Genomic DNA, 26,943 nt, shown 5'->3' on the forward strand with positions numbered 1-26,943 from the left:
GTCGGGAAGATTCCCCTGGAGAAGGAAATGGCAACCCACTTCAGTATTTTTGCCTGAGAAATCCCATGGACACAGGAGCCTGATGGGCTATAGTTTGTGGGGTTGCAAAAGAGTCAAACATGACTTAGCGACTAAACAACAACAAAATAAACAGAAACAAAAGCTCTTTAAACTCTAAAGCTGACATATTTTACCCAAAAGGTCATTCATTATAGAAACATATTTAATATTAATACATGTTCACAGAATGAGTTTTTTAATTACTACATAGTAGAGCAGGGAAACATACCAAAAGCTAGAGTCTCATACTGTGTGTACGGGTGCTGATTCACATTACTGTACAGCAGAAACACAACACTGTAAAGCGATCACAGTAAAGCAATCACACACAAGCACTTAGTCGAGTCTGACTCTTTGCAACCCCACGGACTGGGGCCCCACAGTCTCCTCTGCAGAATTTTCTAGGCAAAAATTGCCTGGAAAAGTTGCCATTTCCTTCTTCAGGGGATCTTCCCCACCCAGGGACTGAACCCCAGTCTCTTGTGTCTCCTGCATTGGCAGGCAGGTTCTTTACCAGCTGAGCTACCAGGGAATATAGTCTTATACTGGGGATTCTCTTACTCAAAAAATGTTCCCCAGTACTTTATAGAGCCCTATATACATTTTAAAATCTACATTATGATTAAAAAAAAAGGCCAAAAAAATTATCTCTAGAATTCTATCATATAATAATGGCCAAATAGTTTGTTTTATATTCAGATTCTTAGGGGCATAATTATAACCCAAAGTTTCACCTATATATTCATTTGAACTTGTTTTCATCATTTGTTAAATTCAGCTTAATAGTGGCATCTGGTCCAGAGTAGATGTAGTTAAGCACACAAATATTTGTTAAATAACAACATAATAGGTAACATCCAACTGCTCGTGCTGTACTAAATCGCTTCAGTCATGTCTGACTCTTTGCGACCCTATGGACTGTAGCCGGTCAGGCTCCTCTTCCATGGAACTCTCCAGGCAAGAACACTGGAGTGTGTTGCCATGCCCTCCTCCAAGGGATCTTCACAACCCAAGGATCGAACCCACGTCTCTTACATCTCCTGCACTGGCAGACAGGTTTTTGTTTTTTTACCACTAGCACCACCTGAGAAGCCTCATCCAACTGCTTGTGTGTCAGCTGCTCAGCTGTGTCACATTCTTTGCAACTTCATGGATTGGGGCCTGCCAGGCTCCTCTGTCCATGGGATTTCAGGGCAAGAATACTCGAGTGGGTTGCCATTCCCTTTTCCAGGGGATCTTCCCGACCCAGGGATAGAACACAGGTCTCCTGCATTGCAGGCAGATTCTTTACCATCTGAATCACCAGGGAAAGCCCTCCAACTGCTTCAGTTCAGTTCAGTCGCTCAGTCGTGTCCAACTTGCTGCTGCTAAGTCGCTTCAGTCGTGTCCGACTCTGTGCGACCCCATAGACGGCAGCCCACCAGGCTCCCTCGTCCCTGGGATTCTCCAGGCAAGAACACTGGAGTGGGTTGCCATTTCCTTCTCCATGGGAAAGGCACACTGACTTTAATTCAGTTAAGTTAAAAGTGAAAGGGAAGTCGCTCAGTCGTGTCCGACTTGCTGCTGCTGCTGCTAAGTCGCTTCAGTCGTGTCCGACTCTAGCAACCCCATGGACTGCAGCCTACCAGGCTCCTCCATCCATGGAATTTTCCGGGCAAAAGTACTGGAGTGGGGTGCCATTGCCTTCTCACTTGCAACCCCATGAATTGCAGCATGCCAGGCCTCCCTGTCCATCACCAACTCCCGGAGTTCACTCAAACTCATGTCCATCGAGTCAGTGATGCCATCCAGCCATCTCATCCTCTGTCGTCCCCTTCTCCTCCTGCCCCCAATCCCTCCCAGCATCAGAGTCTTTTCCAATGAGTCAACTCTTCACATGAGGTGGCCAAGGTACTGGAGTTTCAGCTTTAGCATCATTCCTTCCAAAGAACACCCAGGACTGATCTCCTTTAGAACGGACTGGTTGGATCTCCTTGCAGTCCCAGGGACTCTCAAGAGTCTTCTCCAACACCACAGTTCAAAAGCATCAATTCTTTGGCGCTCAGCTTTCTTCACAGTCCAACTCTCACATCCATACATGACCACAGGAAAAACCATAGCTTTGACTAGGCGGACCTTTGTTGGCAAAGTAATGTCTCTGCTTTTGAATATGCTATCTAGGTGGGTCATAACTTTCCTTCCAAGGAGTAAGCGTCTTTTAATTTCATGGCTGCAATCACCATCTGCAGTGATTTTGGAGCCCCCAAAAATAAAGTCTGCCACTATTTCCACTGTTTCCCCATCTACTTCCCAACTGCTTACTATATGCTAAATACTATTCTAAGCTGTTTTAACTCAACCTTCACAGCAACTCTGATATAGTACAATTTTATTGCTATCTTAGAGATGGGGAAACTGAGGCAAAGAAAGGTTATGTAACATTCCCAAGATTACACAGCTAGTACATACTGAACACAGGCAACTGGGCTCCAGAGCCCACATCAAACTGTTTTCTCTTAATTTACTCTTGCACCTCTCCAAACCATCCAACAGTCCAACAGTAGCTAAAATGATCTTCATAAAATTCAAATTACATCTTATTGCCTCTGTATTTGTGGCTTTCCAGGAGGCGCCAGAGGTAAAGAACCTGCCTGCCAATGCAGGAGACTTAAGGGACTCGGGGTTTGATTCCTGGGTCAGGAAGATCCCCTGGAGGAGGAAATGGCAACTCATTCCAGTATTCTTGCCTGGAAAATTTCATGGACAGAGGAGCCTGTCAAGCTACAGTTCATGGGGTCACAAAGAGTCAGACACACTGAAACGGCTTAGCAAGCACGCCCACCTCTATATTTAAAATCTTCCAATGGTTTCCTATTGTTCTTTGAATAAAGTACAAAATAGTTAACTGACCTCTGTAATACCTCTGCAATCTCACCTCATGGCTAAAGAAATCTAGAGTTTAAAAGAAAAAACTGATACAAAAATAGATTGATTATATTTCAATAAGTTTACAACTACTAAGCCTATAAACATAAGATGGTTTAGGAACCCAAGAAAAAGGAAAGGGTGGAAATGAGAGGTAAAGAGAAAAGGGGCAGACTCCCTGGAAGAGATGATTTCTAAGTTTATCTCAAAGAACAAGTGGGATTTTGCCAGACAAACATGTAAGAGGGTGAAGGAAGGCCATTTTATGAAAAAGTCACAATGGAGTAAAGAGCTGTAGATCACTAGGGTGTACACAGTGAACTATTAACCACTCAATGTGCATGTCAAGTGTGAAGCAAGAAACTGGGCAAACTTTTTTATTCATTCAGTCTTATTGTATCCATCACCTAAGTGTCTCTGCAATTTGGACATTTCCATCCATCACCACTACCACAATCAAAATTACCATCTTCTCTTACTTAATTTACTGTTACACAAACTTGCATGTATTGACTGCCAAGGACTTTACACATACTGACCTATGTATTAGTTTAGGTCTTCTGAGAAAGAGCCGGGATCAGACATGGCAAAAGATTTATTGAAGGTAATGCCTGTGAGGGGTTCCCAGGTGGCTTAGTGGTAAACAATCCACCTACCAATGCAGGAGACAGATTTGACCCCTGGCTTGGGAGTATCCCCTGGAGAAAGAAATCGCAATTCACTCCAGTATTCTGGCCTGGACATTACCATGGACAGAAGTGGCTACAGTCCATGGGGGTCACAAAGAGTAGGACATGACTGAGTGACTGAGCACACGTGCAATGTTTGTAAGGGACAATGGGAAGTGAGTTACATGAAGCTGGGCAAGAGAGAAGCCCACAATGCCAGTCTAAGCCCTGTGGGAAAGAGCAGGAAGAAAGAAGGTTGAGTAGCAAGAGTCTTAAGACTACAGTTTCAAGAAAATTTTGTAAAGAAAGTTTTGAAGCGTTTTGGAGCACAAGTCACTCATCAGCGGAGTCCCCTAGCTCTCTAAAATAGGACTACCTTAGTATCCCTGCTTACTCAGACCCACTGTGGCACATGCTGGAAAGGCTCAAATGTGACTTGAGTCTCGTAAGGGCAAGAGAGAATGGTGTGGCACTGGGTACCCAAGAAAGAGCCAAACTTGTGATCCACATGTCTTCTCCAGCTCCCTTTCCTCAACTTCCAGGTACTTCTGTATGTTGTTACATCATGGAAGAAGATCGGCAATACACTCTTTCCTGTTTGAAACACAATACTTCTCACCATCACAAGACAGAACATGTTGAGGCTCCTGGCCAATTCTCATACACATTTTGAGGAATATAATATATATTGTGCTGGCCAATAAGTTCATTGGGTTTTTTCTGTAAGATGTTATGGAAAAACCCAGAAGAATTTTTGGCTAATCCAATTCTTGAAAAGTATATGATAATACCCTTAAAGCCCTTTATGTTCCTCTCTCTAATCCTATTCTCTCATTCCTCCCCAAAAGTAACTAAGTCTGAATTTGCTGTTTTGGGTTTTCAAGTTTTACAACACACTATGAGGGTTTCTGATTATAGAAATATATCAAATAATATTTTCAAATAATTTTTTTTACTCAACATGTTTCTGATATTTACCAATGAAAGTGCGTGTAGTTCTGGTTCGTCTGTTACATCAAGTGGCACTTCAACATAAAAGGGAAGGAATTATGGATGAGCAATAAACATCTGAAATTAAGTCTGAATGAATAAGAACACACTCTTTTGGAACATATAATCAAAGTGCTTTTAAAAAGGGACCTGTTGGACTTCCTGGGTGGTCTAATGGTTAAGAATCTGCCTGCCAACGCAGGAGACCCTGGTTCAATCCTTGACTTGAGAAGATCCCACTTGCCGCGGAGCAACAAAGTCCATGTGCCACACCACTGAGCCTGTTCTCTAGAGCTCACAATCCACAACTAATAATCCCTTGATCTGTAACTAATGAGGCTGTGTGCCTAGAGCCCATGCTCCACAACAAGAGAAGCCACTGCACCACGACAAAGTATCCTGCACTCGCTGCAACTAGAGAAAGCTCATGCACAGCAACAAAGACCCAAAGCAACCAAAAACTAAATATTTTTTTAAAAGTAAAGGAAATTGTCTTTAAATACTTAAGTATATTAAAAAAGTCAAGGAGCTGGGAAATGGGAGAATGATAAAGTAAGAACATTTTTTAAGGTTTAAATGGAGAGACAGAAAGGATGAGAAAAGAAGCAAGAGGTAAGAAGTATTTCAAAGGTTTCAACTTCTTTAGGTTAAAAAGATGGAGAAGGCAATGGCACCCCACTCCAGTACTCTTGCCTGGAAAATCCCATGGATGGAGGAGCCTGGTAGGCTGCAGTCCATGGCGTCGCTGAGGGTCAGACACGACTGAGCGACTTCACTCTCACTTTTCACTTTCAGGCATTGGAGAAGGAAATGGCAACCCACTCCAGTGTTCTTGCCTGGAGAATCCCAGGGACAGGGGAGCCTGGTGGGCTGCTGTCTATGGGGTCACACAGAGTCGGACATGACTGAAGTGACTTAGCAGCAGCAGCAGGTTAAAAAGAAAGAGAAATACTGTGACCGTGATGCAAAAAATAGGTATGCTGCTTTTAATTAACAGTAGTACCATATACTACTTTTTTTTTTTTGGCCACATGGCAGGACATGTGGGATCATACTTCTCTGACCAGGGATTGAATCATTGAACCGGCACCTTTTGTAGTGAAAGCATGGACTCTTAACCATGAGGGAAGGTCCAATACTATATACTTCTGATTAAGAGTGAAAAGCAGAAAGGAACCACTAATGGAAGTAAACTTTCAGATTAACAAAAAAAAGGAAAAGGAAAAATGAAGAAACAATAGTATTTAAAAAGTGGTAAATTATAGAAGGAATAAAAAGTATATCAGTTATCATATTAAACCTAAATAAACCATCCCATTAGAAGAGAATATACCTTTCAAAAGGACAGATACTATGATTCTACTTTGTGAGGTACCTAGAATAGATAAATTCAGAGACAAAAAGCAGAATGAAGGTTACCAAAAGCTGGGGGAAAGAGGTACAGGTATTATTTAATTGGTACAGAGCCTCTGCTTGAGATGTGAATGTTCTAAAAATGGAGAGTGTTGGTGTTTGTACAACATTATGAATGAACTCAATGCCACTGAATCATATACTTGAAAATGGCTAAAATGATAAACTTTACGCAACATACAATTTTACCAAAAAAAAAAAAAAAAAAGAAAATTTAATGGCTTAAGATATACTAGGCAAGTATAAACTGAAAGAAAGCAGAGTGGCAATATTCGCATCATCCAAAGAAGAATTTAAAGTTACAAGGATTAGTGATAGGAACATCATGTAATGATAAAAAAGCATCATTTATGAATGTATGTCCATTTATTTACACCAAAAATATACATAGTAAAATGCAAAATAAACAGAAATGTAAAAACTTGACATATTTGAATACTTTAAAACATCCTTATATCAGGAGGATGAAAACATTAGGCTCAATCAACAATGGCTTAGATTACTAGATTCTTTTTCTTATGTAACAAGTTTAGAAGTAGGAAAAGGCTGGTGTTTTGTTCAGAGACTCATTAAGACCTTTCTCTACACTTTTGTCACTTTAGCATTTTAGCCTACAACTGGTCAAAGGCGGAAAGGGAAGAGGGTGCCAGGCACATTAGTTAAATTCATCTGGAAAGCAAAAAACTTCCTAGATGCCCTCCGACTGGTGTATTTGCCAGAATGTGTACTGTACCCAGCCACCTTAGCAGCAAGAAGTGAATATTAAATTATCCAGCCTCCATAGTAGGAGGAACACAAGGCAAAGGCGTAAGGCCTAGCCAATCAACAGTGTCTGCCAGAGACTCTCTCAACATTTAAAATTTAGAAGAAAAAAATTAAAAACACACAGGAATTATAGAGGAATTCCCTGGCAGTCTCCATGCTCTCACTATTGAAGCCTTGGGTTCAATCCCTGGTTGGGGAACTTAAAACCCATAAACCAAGGGGCACAGACCAAAAAATAAAAAAGTTAATGTCTATGACTTACTAGGCAGAGATTCTTGCAACTCACAAAAAGATAAATTTTTCCTAAGAGCTCAGGCAAACACATAAAATTTTTTAAAAATAATTTTATAGGCTGTTTCACTGATTATAATCCATAAATAACTAAATTAAAACTTCACTATATATAAATTTCAGTTCCTAGATAATGCATGGATTAAAGAAAAAAATTACTAACAACCAAGAAAGAAAAAGAAAAACATTCCATACCACAAAACCTATGGTGACCATAAAAGTAGTATTAAGAAAAAAATACAGGAGGCAGGGATCAAGATCATCCCCAGGGAAAAGAAATGCAAAAAGGCAAAATGGTTGTCTGAGGAGGCCTTACAAATAGCTGTGAAAAGAAGAGAAGCAAAAGGCAAAGGAGAAAAGGAAAGATATACCCATTTGAATGCAGAGTTCCAAAGAATAGCAAGAAGAGACAAGAAAGCCTTCCTCAGTGATCAATGCAAAGAAATAGAGAAAAACAGTAGAATGGGAAAGACTATGCCAAAGCCTTTGACTGTGTGGATCACAATAAACTGTGGAAAATTCTGAAAGAGATGGGAATACCTATAGACCACCTGACTTGCCTCTTGAGAAATCTGTATTCAGGTCAGGAAGGAACAGTTAGAACTGGACATGGAACAACAGACTGGTTCCAAATAGGAAAAGGAGTACATCAAGGTTGTATATTGTCATCCTGCTTATTTAACTTATATGCAGAGTACATCATGAGAAATGCTGGACTGGAAGAAGCACAAGCTGGAAAACAAGATTGCTGGGAGAAATACAAATAACCTCAGATATGCAGATGACACCACTCTTATGGCAGAAAGTGAAGAAGAACTAAAGAGCCTCTTCATGAAAGTGAAAGAGGAAAGCGAAAAAGTTGGCTTAAAGCTCAACATTCAGAAAATTAAGATCATGGCATCTGGTCCCATCACTTCATGGGAAATAGATGGAGAAACAGTGGAAACAGTGGCTGACTTTATTTTCTTGGGCTCTAAAATCACTGTAGATTTGTAGATGGTGACTGCAGTCATGAAATTCATTCAAGACACTTGCTCCATGGGAAAAAAGTTATGACCAACCTAGACAGCATATTAAAAAGCAGAGATATTACTTTACCAACAAAGGTCTGTCTAGTCAAAGCTATGGTTTTTCCAGTAGTCATGTATGGATTTGAGAGTTGGACTATAAAGAAAGCTGAGCACCAAAGAATTGATGCTTTTGAACTGTGGTGTCGGAGAAGACTTTTGAGAGTCCCTTGGACTATAAGGAGATCCAACCAGTCCATCCTAAAGGAAATCAGTCCTGAATATTCATTGGAAGGACTGATGCTGCAGCTGAAACTCCAATACTTTGGCCACGTGATGCAAAGAGCCGACTTATCTGAAAAGACCTGATGCTGGGAAAGACTGAAGGTAGGAGGAGAAGGGGACGACAGAGGATGAGATGGTTGGATGGCATCACTAACTCAATGGACATGAGTCTGAGTAAACTCTAGGAGCTGGTGATGGACAGGGAGGCCTGGTGTGCTGCAGTTCATGGGGTTGCAAACAGTTGGACACAACTAAGCAACTGAACTAAAGAAAAAAATATGACTTGAAAGCTTTGATTGTAAAGAAAAATGTTGAAAAGAATTTAAAAACTAAGAATCTAATAAAAGAACTAAGAAACCAAAGAACAAAATAAACTGGAGACCAAAAAGAAAACAAAAAAAGGAATATTATTTTTTCTGAATAACTAATTTTTCCCTTTTTTCTTTTCTCTATTGACAATTATTTTGTATTTCATTAATTTTGTCTTTTGTCTTTCCTTCCTTCTACTTTAAGTTTAGTTTGTCGTTTTTTTCCTCATTTCTTGAAATAAAAACTTAGACCATACACTTTTAGCATTTTCTGTGTAATATATGAATTGAAGGCTATGAATTTGTATTGCACAGTTGGTTCTAATATATTTTGATAAATTGTATCAAAGTAATTTTTATAGCTTGATTATGGGAAAAGACCTATAAAATGGATCAACGCCTTAATATCCATATGGAAGAAAAATATGTAGGACTGGGGATAAAAAGTGAGATATAACCACACATAAAATATAAGCATACTACTTATAATTCTAAGGCAACAAATTTCTAAACCTGCCAGAAACTGAAATGAGGTGTGTAAACAGATACTTGGTCCCAATTTTAAATTGAATGCTTCCAACATACTATTACTGGGATATAGCTGCTAAGAGACTTATAGATGATCTTTACCAGTTTAAAGAATAATATTTTCATTTTTTATATTTCATTTTGGAAAGATCCTATGTCTTTTCTCCATCTACTAAGATGATTGATTTCTGATATTATTCTGTCTTGTTCTATTTGTTTTCTGAGCTCAATTTTCATTTCATTATTTCCTCAACTTTTGTTGATTTCTCTCCTCAGCTCTTAAATTTTCAGTTCAAGTTTGTTTTATAACCCCACATGGTTGGGTGAGAACACAGAACTCAATCTGAAGTGCTGTATTTGTGTTCTACTTCATAGCTGGTTTCTGTGGGACAATTTTTATCACCTAAAATGTTATAATTTATGTACTTTTTAAAATAGTTTTGGATAGGTAATGTCTGCTTTTTTCTATTTACATTCATTTCATGGTCAGAGCTTCCCTGATAGATCAGTTGGTAAAGAATCCACCTGCAATACAGGAGACCCCAGTTGATTCCTGGGTTGGGAAGATTTTCTGGAGAAGGGATAGGCTACCCACTCCAATATTCTTGGGCTTCCCTTGTGGCTCAGCTGGTAAAGAATCTACCTGCAGTGCAGGAGACCCCAGTTTGATTCCTGGGTCAGGAAGATGCCCTGGAAAAGGGATAGGCTACCCACTCCAGTATTCTTGGGCTTCCCTTGAGGCTCAGCTGGTAAAGAATCCGCCTGCAATGAGGGAGACGTAGGTTCAATTCCTGGGTTGGGAAGATTCCCTGGAGAAGGGAAAGGCTACCCACTCCAGTATTCTGGCCTGAAGAATTCCATGGACTATGTAGTCCATGGGGTTGCAAAGAGTCGGACACAACTGAGCAACTTTCACTTTTATGGTCAGGATTCCTAGTTCAAGAGCACCTCCTTCAGTTTAGTGTAGTAAAGCCCAGTTTCTTTTATGGCCAGTGTTGATAGCAGTGGAGAAAAGGGTTCCATTTCTGCAGAATCCTTAAATCTTCTAAATATTTAGTTGTATGAAAATATGTTCATCTTGCCTTGAACATGACTGAAAACTCGACTAGGTAAAGAACACTAAGTTCAAAATAACTTCCCTATAAATATTTAAAGAAAAACGTGTCAACCTCCTCCTTTCAATTTGGCCAACGAAGTGCACAGACAGTCTGTTCTGCTTGAAAGGTTAACTGTTTTTGTTTTTGTTTTAATTTCTAAGCATTAGATTATTTTCTTTATCCTTGGAATTCTGAAATTAAAGGCATGTGTAGGCATGACTTTTTTTTAGCACTTTCAATATGAAGATGGGGAGTGGGATGAATTGGGAGATTGGGATTGGCAATATTTACACTACTTATAAAATAACTAACTAATGAGAACCAACTGTATAGCACAGGAAACTCTACTCAATGCTCTGTGGTGACCTAATAGGGAAGGAAACCAAAAAAGAGGGGATATATGTATATGTGTGGCTGATGCACTTTGCCGTACAGCAGAAACTAACACAGCACTGTAAAGCTGTTTAAATATGTGTGTGTGTGTGTGTGTGTGTGTGTGTGTGTGTGTGTGTGTATAACAGTCAAAAAGACAGAAGAAGAAACAGGAGAAAGGAGGAAGATCTGTAGGGCTAGGTAGGGAGATACAAGATTTCAGCCCCAGGAAATTTCCTTCTTATCCTTTGGGACTATATCCTTCCCTCTACTATCTCTGTCCTCTCCTTCTGGAACCTCTTTTAAGTATGTGGTGGCTTAGTTGCTAAGTCGTGTCTGACTTGCGATCCCATGGACTGTAGCCCTCCAGGCTCCTGTGTCCATGGAATTTCCTGGGCCAGAATACTGGAGTGGGCTGCCATTTTCTTCTCTTTCCTTCTTCTTCTAAGTTAGCCAAATTCTAAAGACATTCTCGTATTTCTTCATTTTTATTTAATTTTCCACACTCTGGTCTACATTCAAAGAGAACTCTTTTATTTTTCTACTAATTTGGTATTTTTAAATTAATTAACTTTTATTTTTTATTATAAAGATCTCTTCTTTATCTTGACTATTTCATTTTCAAAGTTGTCTCTCTCATTTTACTTCTCTCTAGTGATATAAACTAGAATGTTTTTTGAGCTATCTTCTAAACCTTTCATCATCTACTTACTCTGAGGTACAGTCTTGAGGATGGCCCCCAATGATCCCTGTCTCCTGGTTGGTATCTGTACCCACATATACGTTCTCTCCAACAGTGTACAGCATTTGTCTGTGTGATCAATAGCATACAAAACATATGATGATCTAAAGAACCTGCTGTGTAGTACAGGGAATTCTACTCAATATTCTGTAATTGCCTATATGGGAAAACAACTAAAAAGAAAAAAAAGAGTGGATATATGTATTCATATAACTGATTCACTGTGCTATACATCTGAAACTAGCACAACATTGTAGATCAACTATAATTAAAAGAGAGGAAGTGCGCGAGAGAGATATGATGGTTTGTAATTTCCAAGATTTATAAAATGGGCTTCCCTGGTGGTTCAGTGGTTAAGAATCTGCCCTACAATGCAGAGGACGTCGGTTTGATCCCTGTCCAGGAAGATTCCACATGACACGAAGCAACTAAGCCAGTGCGCCACAACTACTGAGCCCCTGCTCTGGAGCCCAAGAGCCGAAACTACTGAAACCGAAGTGCCTTGGTGCCCATGCACCCCTAAAGGAGAAGCCACCACAATGAGAAGCCTGCTCACTGCAGTTAGAGAAACTGAGCAGCAAAGAAGACCCAGCACAGCCAAGAAAAAACCACCATGACTTCTGTCTTGGGAACACTCCTGCTCTAGGGAAAGCAAGCTGCGCAACAGTAAGCAGCTTTATGGAGGGTTCCACACAGTGAGAAACTGAGCAGCTAGTGAGGAACTGAGGCCTAACAATACTCATGTGGGTAAGCTTTGAAGAAGATCATCCATTCCTAGCTGAATATAGGCCTAGATCTTTGCCTGGAGCTTGACTGCAACCTCATAAGAGATCCTGAGTTAGAGTAACTCAATTAAGCTGCAATCAGATTCCTGACTCTCAGAAAGTGTGAGATAATAAATGTTTGTTATTTTAAGCTGCTACACTTCAGGGTAATTTGTTTTGTGGCTGCTGCTGCTAAGTCACTTCAGTCGTGTCCGACTCTGTGCGACCCCATAGATGGCAGCCCACCAGGGCCTGCCTTCCCTGGGATTCTCCAGGAAGAACACTGGAGTGGGTTGCCATTTCCTCCTCCAATGCATGAAAGTGCAAAGTGAAAGTGAAGTCGCTCAGTCATGTCTGACTCCTAGCGACGCCATGGACTGCAGCCTACCAGGCTCCTCCGTCCATGGGATTTTCCAGGCAAGAATACTGGAGTGGGTTGCCATTGCCTTCTCCGAGATTACCTATAAATTCTATCTAAAGAAAATTTTAAAGTGGCTTTCCTCTACCTTCAGGTGTTCAAAAGTTACATTTTAAAATTTATTATTTAATCTAAATCCTCAAGCTGTTGTTAGCAGAAAATCTTCAGAGAAATCTTATTTGGGAGGCCAATATATAAAACTAATTAAAGTGAGGCTGTTTTGGTGGTAAGGGACCTAGAGCCCTGAAGCCTCCTTGAGAAACCCTTAAGGCAGTGGTAGGGGTCACACAGGCAAAATGAATGAATGAAGGGAGGTATATAAGACAGTAGGAAGCTGTGCGGAAAGTGGGGACCATGTCTCGCCAGACAATAGTCAGCTTTAGTCAATTGTTCCCACATGGGAATGTGGTGCCTGTGTTGCCACATCATGCATTTTTGTAAGAGAATCTGGAAAGTCAGATTTTATGTAAAATCTCTTTAAGTAGTGGCAATAATTTTATATCACCAAGAGATAATCATACTTTGTGAGAAAAATGCATGCACAGGCTAAACAGAACTCATTGGCCCGTTTGCTCTCTATGGTTTAAGATGTGAAAGGTTACTGGGAAATTGCAAGATAAATCTTGCTCCACCACCCCTAACCTATCCTACCCATGCAAGTCATAGTTCATTCCAATATTACAAAATGGCTTTTGTAGTACACAATATTTTTAGTGTATATAATTCATAGGCTAATATATTTTGTTTTGTGGCAGTAGATAACTAATAGAAACAGCAAAGAAGGCAGGAGACTACTGTAATCATTTGGGCAAGATAGTGGGGGGAAAAGACAAATGGGATGGAAAGAAAGTCAAGTGATAATAAAAATCTATGAAATCTAGTAATCATGAATATGAAGGAGTAAAAAGAAAAAGACAGGAGGTTGACAGAAGCTTCCAGATTCTTTATTTCAGACTACAAATGACAGATTTTCATCATTCTGTACCTGGAGTACTTACAGAACTTAAGGGACAGACATATGCAGGAAACAAAGGCCACATGGATATGGAAGTTCCACTTTGAAGATGATCTGGATTGCTTATATAGACATGAGAACTCAGATAAAAGAGCAAGAAAAAGCAGAACTCGGCAGAAAACCAACATTTAAGAGGCACAAAAGGGATGAATCAGCTAACATGACTGGGATGAGGCAGACAAGAGATAGGAGAAAAACAGGAAAAAGTGGTATCATAAAAACCAACTTAGGAACAAGAAAAACATTTCAAAATTATTTAAAGATGAATTTAAAAAAATTAAAAATAAAATCTCACAAATTAAAAATAATTTATTTTTCAATTTTGGCCTCAAAGTCATAAACCAGAGTCAAACCAAACAATATATATCTAAAGCAGCAGCTCTCAACTGAGGATGATACTGTACCCTCAGACACTTGGAAATAAGAGCTTTTTTTTTGTTCCAATAAATGAGGGGTGGGGAGAAGTGTACACAAAAAGTATACACTACTACAGTTTATGAGGCTGAAGGCCAGTGATGATAAACATGTCACAATATGCAGAACAATCTTTTATAACGACCCAGAATACCAATAGCACCTCTACTGAAAAATGATTCAAGTTATGAGAAAACAGTCAATATAGTCCAATATAAATATATTATTTTAGTACCTCAGATTTAGAAAGATATAAGTAACCTAAAAGTTATTAACTAACAAGGCTAAATAGGCTAAAATTTGGAAAGGTTTTAATTAATGTAGGTCTTACAGTTGGCGATGACATGGTAAGATATACAGGAATTTTTTTTTTTTTTAATATTCATTTATTTGTGAGGCTGCAAGGGGTCTTAGTCACAGCATGTGGGACCTTTTCGATCTTCCTTGCAGCATGTGTGATCTTTAGTTGTGGCATGTGCAATCTAGTTCCCTAACCAGGGATCAAGCTCAGGCTCCCTACATTGGGAGCGCTGAGTTTTAGCCACTGGACCACCAGGGAAGTCCCTTATAGGAATCTTTTAACCTAAAAGGATTACACATATTGAGCAGCCTTGGATAACTCCAAGGAGATCAAGGATTTAAATAGCAAGTACTATTTCAGCTGAGATGTATAGTTTAAGCAGAAAACACCACCACACTATGCTAACTTTACCAGTCAGAAGTGCACAGAGATCAAGCATTATTCTACATGATAAATCAAATTATCAAACCAAGTGGCAAAAACAAAACAAAATAGAAAAACCCACCACATTCAATATATTGTTCATAAAATACATTTGATTAAATAATTTAAGAAAAATACACATATACAGGAATGCTATGAAGTTTTTAAATGTCTCAGCTGCTTCTTACTAAATTCTAACTTCTCAAAAGGCCAAATCATGGATATAGGTTAATATAATGCAAGAAGTTCTATGTTATTTAAGATTAGACTATTTTCTCATGAGGGAAAGAAAAAAAATGAGAACAGCTTAATGTGTATGGATTATTCAGTCATGCATCTACAATTCACTGATATAGTATTTTACTAGTGTGCACACACACACACACACACACAAATTATACCAGGTGTGAAACTACTATCCTTAGGAAGACACGGTTGCAAGATTAATTCTTGACTGGCAGGACTTGAGTTTTGCAAGAGCTCTTACCATTTCCTTATAAAAATTACTCACTGTGCCTAAACTGCTACATAAAAATTTTATTTTTGTCAAACACTTGCTTTTTGTCTAGGAATCTAGGATTTTGGTTCACCTTAGGCAGAACCTGCCTTTGTAACCATCTCTATTAAAAGCCCTGGGCACTGAATCTTTAAGAAGCTGCCCTGGTAGACAGCATTTCATATGTGTTGTCACAATTAGTCGCTATAGGAATTAAGTGGATGTGTTCCACTAGAAGAAGATGCTTGGAAACATGTATCTGGTTTCTCCTGGCCTTTACCAAAGGCACCTTTGTTGCACTTTGCTTTGTACCCTTTACTGTATAAATGATAGCCATGAACACAATTATATGCTGAGTCCTATGAGTCTTCCTAACAATCACTGAACCTGGGAGTGGTCTTAAAGACCACTGACAGGGCTGATGTCAGGAAGTGGGATTCATTAAACATGGTGAAAGCATTGTTTGAGAAAAGGAAGGATGAAGCGGTAGGATGATGAAACTTTGCTACTTGCATGGCTATGAAATCACCCACGATGAATCAGCAGCTGAGTTGCTATCTGTTGAGAGAGGTAAAAGTTACTTTTGAAATTTGAAAATGACAAACCTATCTCTAAGAGAGTCGGCTCATTCAATCTTCAATCTGCTTTGGCCATGATGACTGAAGTGGGAAGAGAAAAAGTACAGTACAGGTGATACCTCTGGTTTCTGTTCTCACCTCTGAACCGCAGGAGAAAAGGCCCAAAGTTCTCCAAGGTAAGCTTTGGCTGGACCAAAATTGTTAAACACTTGTGTTGGTCTCTCTTCCAAGCATGAGGAATTAAAAGTTATATTAGGTCTCAGGGTTGGAGAAAGCTTTAGATAACAAAAGGAAAGGGAACTATTTCAGCTGTTTCTTCAGCCTAACTACTGCTGCTTCAGCAACCCCTCCATGCCTCCTACTTTCCAGTCAGGAACTTCCAACAACTGTAATGTTAATATCGTAAATGTTAAATTTATCGCTAGAAGTTTGAATAAATATGCAATAAGAAAAAAGAGGCAGGGAAAATTTAAAAGATGTGTTTGTATTTTGTGGCTATTGCATCTGGAGGTATGAGAAATAAAAATATACAGTATTATATGCTTGCACTCTCATAAATGCTAGATGGATCATATTAATCAGGAAAAGTTGCAAAACAAAAAGTTAGACAAGACATACCTTGCTTGCTTTTCACTGCTGGTGAGTGGATTAGAAAATTAAACTGTTTGAGTATAAGAAACAGAATAAATAAATCTCCATAATGGATACTATTAGGTTGGCCAAAAATTTCCTTCAATTTTTTATGTAAAAATGAAAAATGCAATTTTTATTTTTACCAAGAACATGACTGAATATTGTAGTCACTGTTTTGTTTCACTACCTTCTGCCCCTTTTCAGGCAACTTCATAACTCCATCTTCCCAAAGCTTTTTATCTTTTGAGCAAAGAACTGCTGCAGGTGCCTTTTAAAGTTGTTCAGAAAATTGAAATATTTTCCATTAAGAGAATTTTGTAAAGACCAAAACACGGCATTTCCTGGCAGTCTACTTGTTAGGATTTCACATTAACTGCAGAGGGCAGAGGAGCCTGGAAGGCTGCAGTCCATGGGGTTGCTGAGGATCGGACACGACTGAGCGACTTCACTTTCACTTTTCACTTTCACGCATTGGAGGAGGAAATGGCAACCCACTCCAGTGTTCTTGCCTGGAGAATCCCAGGGACGGGGAGCCTGGTGGGCTGCCGTCTATGGGGTCACACAGAGTCGGACATGACTGAAGTGACTTAGCAGCAGCAGCAGCAGAGGGCCAGGGTTCAGTCCCTGGTCAGGAAACTAAGATCCCACAAACTACGTGGCACAGCAGAAAACAAAAACAACAAAATACATGGACATCCACAGGTGCAATGTCTGATGAATACGGCAGATGAATCTGAACTTTTCAGCCAAGCTGTAACCATTTTTGTTCAGTCATCAAGCATGCTGTCTTGCATTATACTGATGGAAGATTATTAGTTCTCTGTTGACTAATTCTGAATGCTTTTCATAAAGTGCTGCTTTTTAGTCTCATTGGGAGCAACACCTGTTGGAATTAAATCATTTGGTTTTCCTGAAGGAGCTCATAACAGAAAACTCTCTTCCAATCTCACCATATATACAAAATCACCTTCTTGGATGAAGATCTGCCTTTGGTGTGGTTGGTGGTGGTTTATTTCTTTTGCCCCATGATCTCTTCCATTCCACATTATTGTACACTATTTACTTTTCATTGCCCATCACAGTTTGTTTTAAAAATGGAACATTTTTGTTACATTTAAGTAGAGAATTGCATGTGGAAATATGGTTTAAAAAAAAAAAGGTTTTTTTGCTCAATTTATGTGGAACCCAAACATCAAAGTTATTAACATAAACCAAGCTGGGGCAAATGATTTTCAATGCTTCATTTGGGTATTCTGAGTATGTCAGCTATCTCTGTCAACATACAGCATGACTGTTCTCAATTAATGTCTTGATTTGAGTACTATCAACTTCAACTGGCCTACCCAAGCATGGACCATCATCCAGTGAGAAATCTCCAGCATGAAATTTTGCCAGCCACTTCTGACATGTTGGATCAGTCACAAAACCTTCTCAATATAATGCACAAATCCTTTTTAGGGTTTCAGTTGCATTTTTACATTTCTTGAAATGATAAAGCACAATATGCCAAAAATGTTGCTTTTTTTTCTTCTTCAATAATAAAATGGTATACAAAAATTCATCAATTTTGATAAGTGTGTTTTAAAATGCACACTGATAATGACAGCTGTTATAATACAATCTTAACAAAATTGTTTCAAATGACATTCAGTTCAGTTCAGTCGCTCAGTCGTGTCCGACTCTTTGAGACCCCATGAATCGCAGCATGCCAGGCCTCCCTGTCCATCACCAACTCCAGGAGTTCATTCAGACTCACGTCCATCGAGTCAGTGATGCCATCCAGCCATCTCATCCTCTGTCGTCCCCTTCTGCTCCTGCCCCCAATCCCTCTCAGCATCAGAGTCTTTTCCAATGAGTCAACTCTTCGCATGAGGTGCCCAAAGTACTGGAGTTTCAGCTTTAGCATCATTCCTTCCAAAGAAATCCCAGGGCTGATGTCCTTCAGAATGGACTGGTTGGATCTCCTTGCAGTCCAAGGGACTCTCATGAGTCTTCTCCAACACCACAGTTCAAAAGCATCAATTCTTTGGCACTCAGCTTTCTACACAGTCCAACTCTCACATCTATACATGACCACTGGAAAAACCATAGCTTTGACTAGACGGACATTTGTTGGCAAAACCTTATAGAAAAACCGAACGAACTTCTGGCCAAACCAATATTATTTTTATTTACTGCCATCTCAGAGAAAAGGGAGACATGTAAACAAAGGAAATTTCCAAGCAGAAATACACCTATGGAGTTTTAAAAAGCAGTTTTTAGTTGTTACTGAGCTCTTGTGAAGTCAGATATCTAATCCTGAAAGGCTGATGATTTTCCAGCATGATATGCATTACTTTTGAGTGATTAATTTGAACTCTGAGATGAAGAAAATGAAAAGGGATTAGGGAAGTCTTGCTTGTCACTTGGACTTAGAACATAACTATCTGCTCTGCTGCATCTTGGCTTGGCCACTGCTGAAGAAAAGTCACTGGCTTTTTCAGAATCCTGAATTCACAAATCCTAACTACTTGGCTCTGACCCTAAGCTAAAAACTGACAATAGTCTGATACTGGCTATTTAAACCTCAACACAAGCTGTGCTGAACTAAAGCAAGCATATGCTCAGTGAACAGGACTTTGACTTAAGGACTGTAGAAGATTTAAGACACCCTCTCTGAAGCCTAAATTGAAAACATCATGGTTTCTGGCTGGACCATCTGAATCACTTGCAGATGTCCATAGGAAAGGGCTCATTCTATGACAGGGCCATCTCCATCAAGCTGTCAGTTACACAGGCCTAAAGTACATTCCTAACTTACGACTACTGCCAAAAGTTGTAAGTTGGGAGAATGCATTCTACTCACTTGTTACAGACTGGAGTCACGATTCCTTTTCAGGGAAGTCTCACTGCTATGGACTTGTATCCAGCTTTCTGGATTAGCTGCAGCTTTCAAGAATGAATTAATAACTTGATTTTATTTCCCTCAAGTTCACCTTACCATTCCTTGTACACACACACTTATTAAGGCAGCTTCATTATTAACCACAGCTATCTCCAGAAAGGAACTGATCTTTTCCCAGGTGGCACTAGTTGTAAAGAACACACTTGCCAATGCAGGAGATGTAAGAGACCTGGGTTCGATCCCTGGGTCAGGAAGATCCCCTGGAGAAGGAAATGGCAACCCACTCCAGGATTCTTGCCTAGAGAATCCCATGGACAGAGAAATCTGGCAGGCCTCAGTCATTGAGTTGCAAAGAATCTGAACACAACTGAAGTGACTTAGCCAGCATAATACACACACTGCACTAGGTAAATAATCAGGACAAAAAAGGTATAGAAGGTGACATAAACTTATTTTGAAAATTTTTGATTTCATACAGGCTAATCCCAAATCACATATCTTTCTAGTTAAGTTGTATAAAAAATTTTTTTTTTTGTAAAAATGTTTCTGTTCATCCTCCAGGTCTGGGTGATTGGGAGAAAAATGAAAAGTCTTCATTGCTGAATGGGACACACAGATTCTACAAGGGAGAAAAAAATAAAACACAGCACCTGGTGAAGTACAGAGAGGAGGACATTGATGTTTGCTTTTCGTAAGTATTCTTGAAAGCTTTCCCTTCTTCCTGAAGGAAAACTCTGGGGGTTGGCTTCCCACACTGCTGTGAGTCTTTTCAATTCAAACTGAATGCCACATTTCAATCATACCTACCAGTGCTCTGAGATAGCAGGAAGCAGCCCCAACTGCTACACCTTTCACAATGAACACCTCTAAACGATGTCCACACTATGAAGCCAATGAGATGGTGTCACGGATAAAGAAACTGATGGGAACTAATTGCCTTCAGGCAGTCCATCTGAACAAGTCATGAACTAAATTAAACGGATTAAATTTAGAATGCTAAAGTGAATGGCCCCATGGGATGACATACTGAGGGGCCTGTTAGCTTACACTATCGAGTTGGCCAAAAGATTCGTTCCATCTTTTCTGTAAGATGGCTTGAGTAGTGCTTAGTTGTCTTTAACTTCATTTGAAACAATTTTGTGACAGCTGTCGTATCAGCAGGGATTTTTTAAAAATTTCACCAAAACTGGTGAATTTTCATGTACCCATTTTAATATTGAAGATGGAAGGAAAAAAGCTACATTTTCAGGATACTATGCTTTATTATTTTAAGAAAGTTAAAAACACAAAATGAAAAAAATGACTTGTGCATTATATGGAGAAAGTGCTGTGACTGATCCAACATGTCAAAGTAGTTTGCTAAGGGAGGGAATCCTGTCTTATGAGCTCCTTCCAGAAAAACAAATGATTAGTCCAACAAGTACTGATCCCAATAAAATCAACTGGAAGCAGCACTCAACTTAAAGTATCCTTAATTAGTCAACAGAAGATGCATAATATTCCCTTAGGATGACACAAAACCTCATATTCCTTTGATGACCAGGCAAAAACTGTTACAGTTTGGCTGGGAAGGTCTGATTCATCCACCATATACACCACATATTGCACCTTTGGAAGTGCATTTATTTTGGTCTTTACAAAATTCTAATGGAAAAAATTTCAATTCCCTAGGAGACTGTGAAAGGCACCTGCAAAAGTTCTTTGCTCAAAAAGGATGGAATTATGATGTTGCCCCAAAAATGGCAAAAGGTAGTGGAACAAAACAATGAATATGATGTTCAATAAAGCTCTTGGCAGAAATGAAAAATATGTCTTCTATTTTTACTTATACTTTTCTTATTTTTACAGGAAAAGGTCAGTTTTCATTCCAATCCCAAAGAAAGGCAATGCTAAAGAATGCTCAAACTACTGCATAGTTGCACTCATCTCAACACACTAGCAAAGTAATGCTCAAAATTCTTCAAGATAGGCTTCAACAGTACGTGAACCAAGAACTTGCAGATGTTCAAGCTGGATTTAGAAAAGGCAGAGGAACCAGAGATCAAATTGCCAACATCTGTCAGATCATAGAAAAAGAAAGAATTCCAGAAAAACATATACTTTCTGCTTCATTGATATACTAACGCTTTTGACTGTGTGGATCACAACAGACTGTGGAAAATTCTTCAAGAGATGGGAATACCAGACCACCTTACCTGCTTCCTGAAATATCTGTATGCAGATCAAGGAGCAACAACTAGAACTGGACATGGAACAATGAACTGGTTCAAAATTGGGAAAAGGGTACTTCAAGGCTGTACACTGTCAGCCTGCTTATTTAACTTATATGCAGGGTACATCATGCAAAATGCCGGGCTGGATGAAGCACAAGCTGGAATCAAGATTTCTGGGAGAAATATCAGAAATCTCAGATACGCAGATGACATCACCCTTATGGCAGAAAGTGAAGAGGAACTAAAGCGCTCTTTGATAAAGTAAAAGAGGAGAGTGAAAAAACCTGGCTTAAAATTCAACATTCAAATAGCTAAAATCATGGCATCTGGTCCCATCACTTCACGGCAAATAGATGGGGAAAAAAATGGAAACAGTGACAGACTTTATTTTCTTGGGCTCCAAAATCACTGCAGATGACAACTGCAGCCATGAAGTTTAATGATGCTTGCTCCTTGAAAGAAAAGCTATGACAAACCCAGACAGTGTATTAAAAAGCAGAGACATTACTTTGCCAACAAAGGTCCATCTAATCAAAGCTATTGTTTTTTCCAGTAGTCATGTATGGTTGTGAGAGCTGGACCATAAAGAAGGCTGAGCACTGAAGAAAAATTGATGCTTTTGAACTGAGGTGTTGGAGAAGACTCTTGAGAGTCCCTTGGAATGCAAGGAGATCCAACCAGTGAATCCTAATGGAAACCAGTCCTGAATATTCACTGGAAGGGCTGATGCTGAAGCTGAAGCTCCAATACTTTGGCCACCTGATGCGAAAAGCTGACTCATTAGAAAAGACCCTGATGCTGGGGAAGACTAACGGCAGGAGAAGAAGAGGACGACAGAGGACAAAATGGTTGGATGGGATCACTGACTCAATGGACATGAGTTTAAGCAAGCTCTGGGAGATGGTGAAGGACAGGGAAATCTGGCATGCTGCAGTCGATGGGGTCATAAAGAGTTGGATATGACTAAGCGACTGAACAACAACAATTTTTACTTTACAAACTGAGGAAATTTTTGGCCAATCCAATATCTAATTTATGTCTTGCCTGGAGTACCCAGAAATGCAAACTTTTTCTTTCCAGGAGTACCATGTGGATCCTCTGAAACTGTATTTCTTTTCATGTGTACCCTGAGTATCAAGACACTACCTTCAACCCTGAAAAATTTTCAGGTCAAATTGAACTTCATGGCCATAGTTGTACTTTACTTGACTTGACGCCTCAGGCATGTAAAAAGCGTCCAGGGCTTCCCTGGTGGCTCAGCGGTAAAGAATCCGCCTGCCAATGCAGGAGATGTGGGTTCCATCCCTGGGTAGGTAAGATTTCCTGGAGAAAGAAATGGCAACCCACTCCAAAGTTTTTGCCTGAGGGGCAATAGTCCATGGGGTCCCAAAAGAGTCAGACACAACTTAGTGACTAAACAATACAACAAACAACAGAAACTGAGGGAGAAAGACAGCTGTTTTTCTAAGATAAATGTCATGGTTAGGAGGAATTAATTTTAACTAGGCAAATTTATGCCTTTGAAGGAAACAATAGCAAAGATCAATAAAACTAAAACCTGCTTCTTTGAAAAGATAACAAAATTGACAAACCATTAACCAGCCTCCTCAAGAAAAAAAGGGAGAAGACTCAAATCAATAAAATTAGAAATGAAACAGGAGATGTTACAACACACAATGCAGAAATACAAAGGATCATTAAGAGACTACTATGAGCAACATTGTATACATCAATAAAATGGACAACCTCTTAAAAAAGTATATCCTTCTCAGACTTAATCAAGAAGAAACTGAAAATATGTACAGACCAACTGAAAATAGGTACAGCACTGAAATCAAACCTGTGAGCAAAAAGTTTCCCAAAAAACAAAAGTCCAGGGCTACATGGCTTCATGGGAGAAGGCAATGGCACCCCACTCCAGTACTCTTGCCTGGAAAATCCCATGGATGGAGGAGCCTGGAAGGCTGCAGTCCATGGGGTCACTGAGGGTCGGACACGACTGAGCGACTTCACTTTTCACTTTCACGCATTGCAGAAGGAAATGGCAACCCACTCCAGTGTTCTTGCTTGGAGAATCCCAGGGACGGGGGAGCCTGGTGGGCTGCTGTCTTTGGGGTCACAGAGAGTCAGACACGACTGAACCGACTTAGCAGCAGCAGCAGCAGATGGCTTCACAGGTGAATTCCATCAAATGTTTAGAGACCAAATAACAACTATCTTTCTACCAATACACAAGCCTTTCCCAAATACAGATTTCTGAGTCCAGGTGAAACAAAGCCAGCTATTTGGAAGCTATCAGCTACTTCCTCCCCTGTGAGCACTAAGGAGCTGGGGGAACATGAGAGGCAGCCATCCACCATATATGCTATTTCTTACCATAAACAAGGAATTAGTATTTGAACAACAAAGGAAGCAGGATTGGCCCCAAATACCTAGATGCATATGAAAGAAATGATTTCAGCAAGCCCAGACACTTGTATTTTCCCATACATAGAAGATCGCTAAATCTCTTCATGGGATAAATTTAGTTTTCTCTTAATTAACAGTAATCTTTTAATATTCAGATTACCTGCCCCTTGCTGCAAACTTATATACAGCCTGGCTCCTCCCCTGCCTCCTCGGAGTCAACTCTCTTGGGGTCACTTGAGATGATGTCTCCTACCGTCCTAACATTCCCACCGAACAAAACCTAATTCTCAATGGTCAGGTTGCTTGTTTTTTTTTTAGTCTACAATACACACAATATTACGGGCCAGTGTCACTGATGTACATATGCAAATATCCTCAACAAAACACTAACAAATGAATCCAATAACATGTCAAAAGGATCACATACCATGATCAAGTGGGATTTATCCCAAGCATGCAAGGATTCCTCAATATACATAAATTAAAGTGATCTGTTGTTGTTGTTCAGTCTATCAGTCATGTCCAACTCTTTGTGCCCACATGGACTGCAGCACGCCAGGCTTCCTTGTCCTTCACTATCTTCCAGAGCTTGCTAACACTCATGTCCATTGAGTCAGTGATGCCATTAAACCATCTTATCCTCTGTCATCCCCTTTTCCTGCTCTCAATCTTTCCCAGCATCAGGGTTTTTTCCCAATGAGTCGGCTCTTTGCATTAGGAGGCCAAAGTATTGGAGCTTCAGCATCAGTCCTTCCAATGAATCTTCCTTTAGGAATAACTAGTTTGATCTCCTTGCTGTCCAAGGGACTCCCAAGAGTCTTCTGCCAGCACCACAATTTGAAAGCATCAACTCTTCCACACTCAGCATTCTTTATGGTCCCACTCTCACATTCATATATAACTATAGGAAAAACCATACCTTTGACTATACAGACCTTTGTCAGCAAAGTAATGTCTCTGCTCTTTAATACGCTATCTAGGTTTGTCACAACATTTCTTTCAAGGACCAAGCATCTTTTAATTTTATGGCTGTAGTCACTGTACACAGTGATTTTGGAGCCCAAGAAAATAAAGTCTGTCACTATTTCCATATTCTATCCCATCTATTTGTCATGAAGTAATGGGATCAAATGCCACGATCTTAGTTTTCTAAATGTTGAGTTTTAAGCCAGCTTCTTCACTCTCCTCTTTCACCTTCATCAAGAGGCTCTTTAGTTCCTCTTTACTTTCTGCCATTAGGGTGATGTCATCTGCATATGTGAGGTTATTGATCTTTTTCCTGGCAGTCTTGATTCCAGCTTGTGATTCATCCAGCCCAACATTTCACACGATGTACTCTACAGTTCAGTTCAGTTGCTCAGTCATTTAGGACTCTTAGCGACCCCATGAATCACAGCACGCCAGGCCTCCCTGTCCATCACCAACACCCGGAGTTCACTCAGACTCATGTCCATCGAGTCAGTGATGCCATCCAGCCATCTCATCCTCTGTCGTCCCCTTCTCCTCCTGCCCCCAATCCCTCCCAGCATCAGAGTCTTTTCCAATGAGTCAACTCTTCACATGAGGTGGCCAAAGAACTGGAGTTTCAGCTTTAGCATCATTCCCTCCAAAGAAATCCCAGGGTTGATCTCCTTCAAAATGGACTGGTTGGATCTCCTTGCAGTCCAAGGGACTCTCAAGAGTCTTCTCCAACACCACAGTTCAAAAGCATCAATTCTTTGACACTCAGCTTTCTTCACAGTCCAAGTCTCACATCCATACATGACCACTGGAAAAACCACAGCCTTGACTAGACGGACCTTTGTTGGCAAAGTAATGTCTCTGCTTTTGAATATGCTCTCTAGGTTGGTCATAACTTTCCTTCCAAGGAGTAAGCGTCTTTTAATTTCATGGCTGCAGTCATCATCTGCAGTGATTTTGGAGCCCAAAAGAATAAAGTCTGACACTGTTTCCACTGTTTCCCCATCTATTTCCCATGAAGTGATGGGACCAGATGCCATGATCTTCATTTTCTGAATGTTGAGCTTTAAGTCAACTTTTTCACTCTCCTCTTTCACCTTCATCAAGAGGCTTTTTAGTTCCTCTTCACTTTCTGCCATAAGGGTGGTGTCATCTGCATATCTGAGGTTATTGATATTTCTCCCGGCAATCTTGATTCCAGCTTGTGCTTCTTCCAGCCCAACGTTTCTCGTGATGTACTCTGCATAAAAGTTAAATAAGCAAGGTGACAATATACAACCTTGACGTACTCCTTTTCCTATTTGGAACCAGTCTGTTGTTCCATGTCCAGTTCTAACTGTTGCTTCCTGACCTGCATACAAATTTCTCAAGAGGCAGGTCAGGTGGTCTGGTATTCCCATCTCTTTCAGAATTTTCCAGTTTATTGTAATCCACACAGTCAAAGGCTTTGGCATATTCAATAAAGCAGAAACAGATGTTTTTCTGGAATTCTCTTGCTTTTTCCATGATCCAGAGGATGTTGGCAATTTGGTCTCTGGTTCCTCTGCCTTTTCTAAAACCAGCTTGAACATCTGGAAGTTCATGGTTCACATATTGCTGAAGCCTGGCTTGGAGAATTTTGAGCATTACTTTACTAGCGTGTGAGATGAGTGCAATTGTGTGGTAGTTTGAGCATTAAGTTAAATAATCAGGGTGACAATATACAGCCTTGAAGTACTCATTTCCCAATTTTGAACCAGTCCATTGTTCATGTCCGGCTCTAACTGCTGCTTCTTGGCCTGCATACAGGTTTCTCAGGAGGCAGGTTAGGTGGTCTGGTATTCCCATCTCTCAGAATTTTCCACAGTCTGTTGTGATCTACACAAAGGCTTTAGCATCATCAACAAAGCAGAGAGTAGATGTTTTCTGGAATTCCCTTGCCTTTTCTATGATCCAGTGGATGTTGGCAATTTGATCTCTGGTTCCTCTGCCTTTTCTAAATCCAGCTTGCACATCTGCAAGTTCT

General features: G+C 39.9%; 1 protein-coding gene across 7 annotated transcripts in view; it reads right to left on the reverse strand.

Moving 5' to 3' along the window:
• The window catches only part of CUL5 (cullin 5), a 138,702-nt gene that overhangs the window by 84,542 nt on the left and 27,217 nt on the right, over positions 1–26,943 (reverse strand). Inside the window, exon 1 of one of the 7 annotated variants that reach the window (XM_044929777.2) lies at positions 290–308. The exons of the other annotated variants lie outside the window; for them this stretch is intronic. The gene's annotated coding sequence lies outside the window, so the exon portion shown is untranslated. Of the gene's footprint in view, positions 1–289; positions 309–26,943 lie in introns of those variants that run through there. 7 annotated transcript variants of the gene reach the window in all.

The sequence above is a fragment of the Bubalus bubalis genome, chromosome 16, assembly GCF_019923935.1.
Source record: "Bubalus bubalis isolate 160015118507 breed Murrah chromosome 16, NDDB_SH_1, whole genome shotgun sequence".
NCBI classification, from domain to species: Eukaryota; Metazoa; Chordata; class Mammalia; order Artiodactyla; family Bovidae; genus Bubalus; species Bubalus bubalis.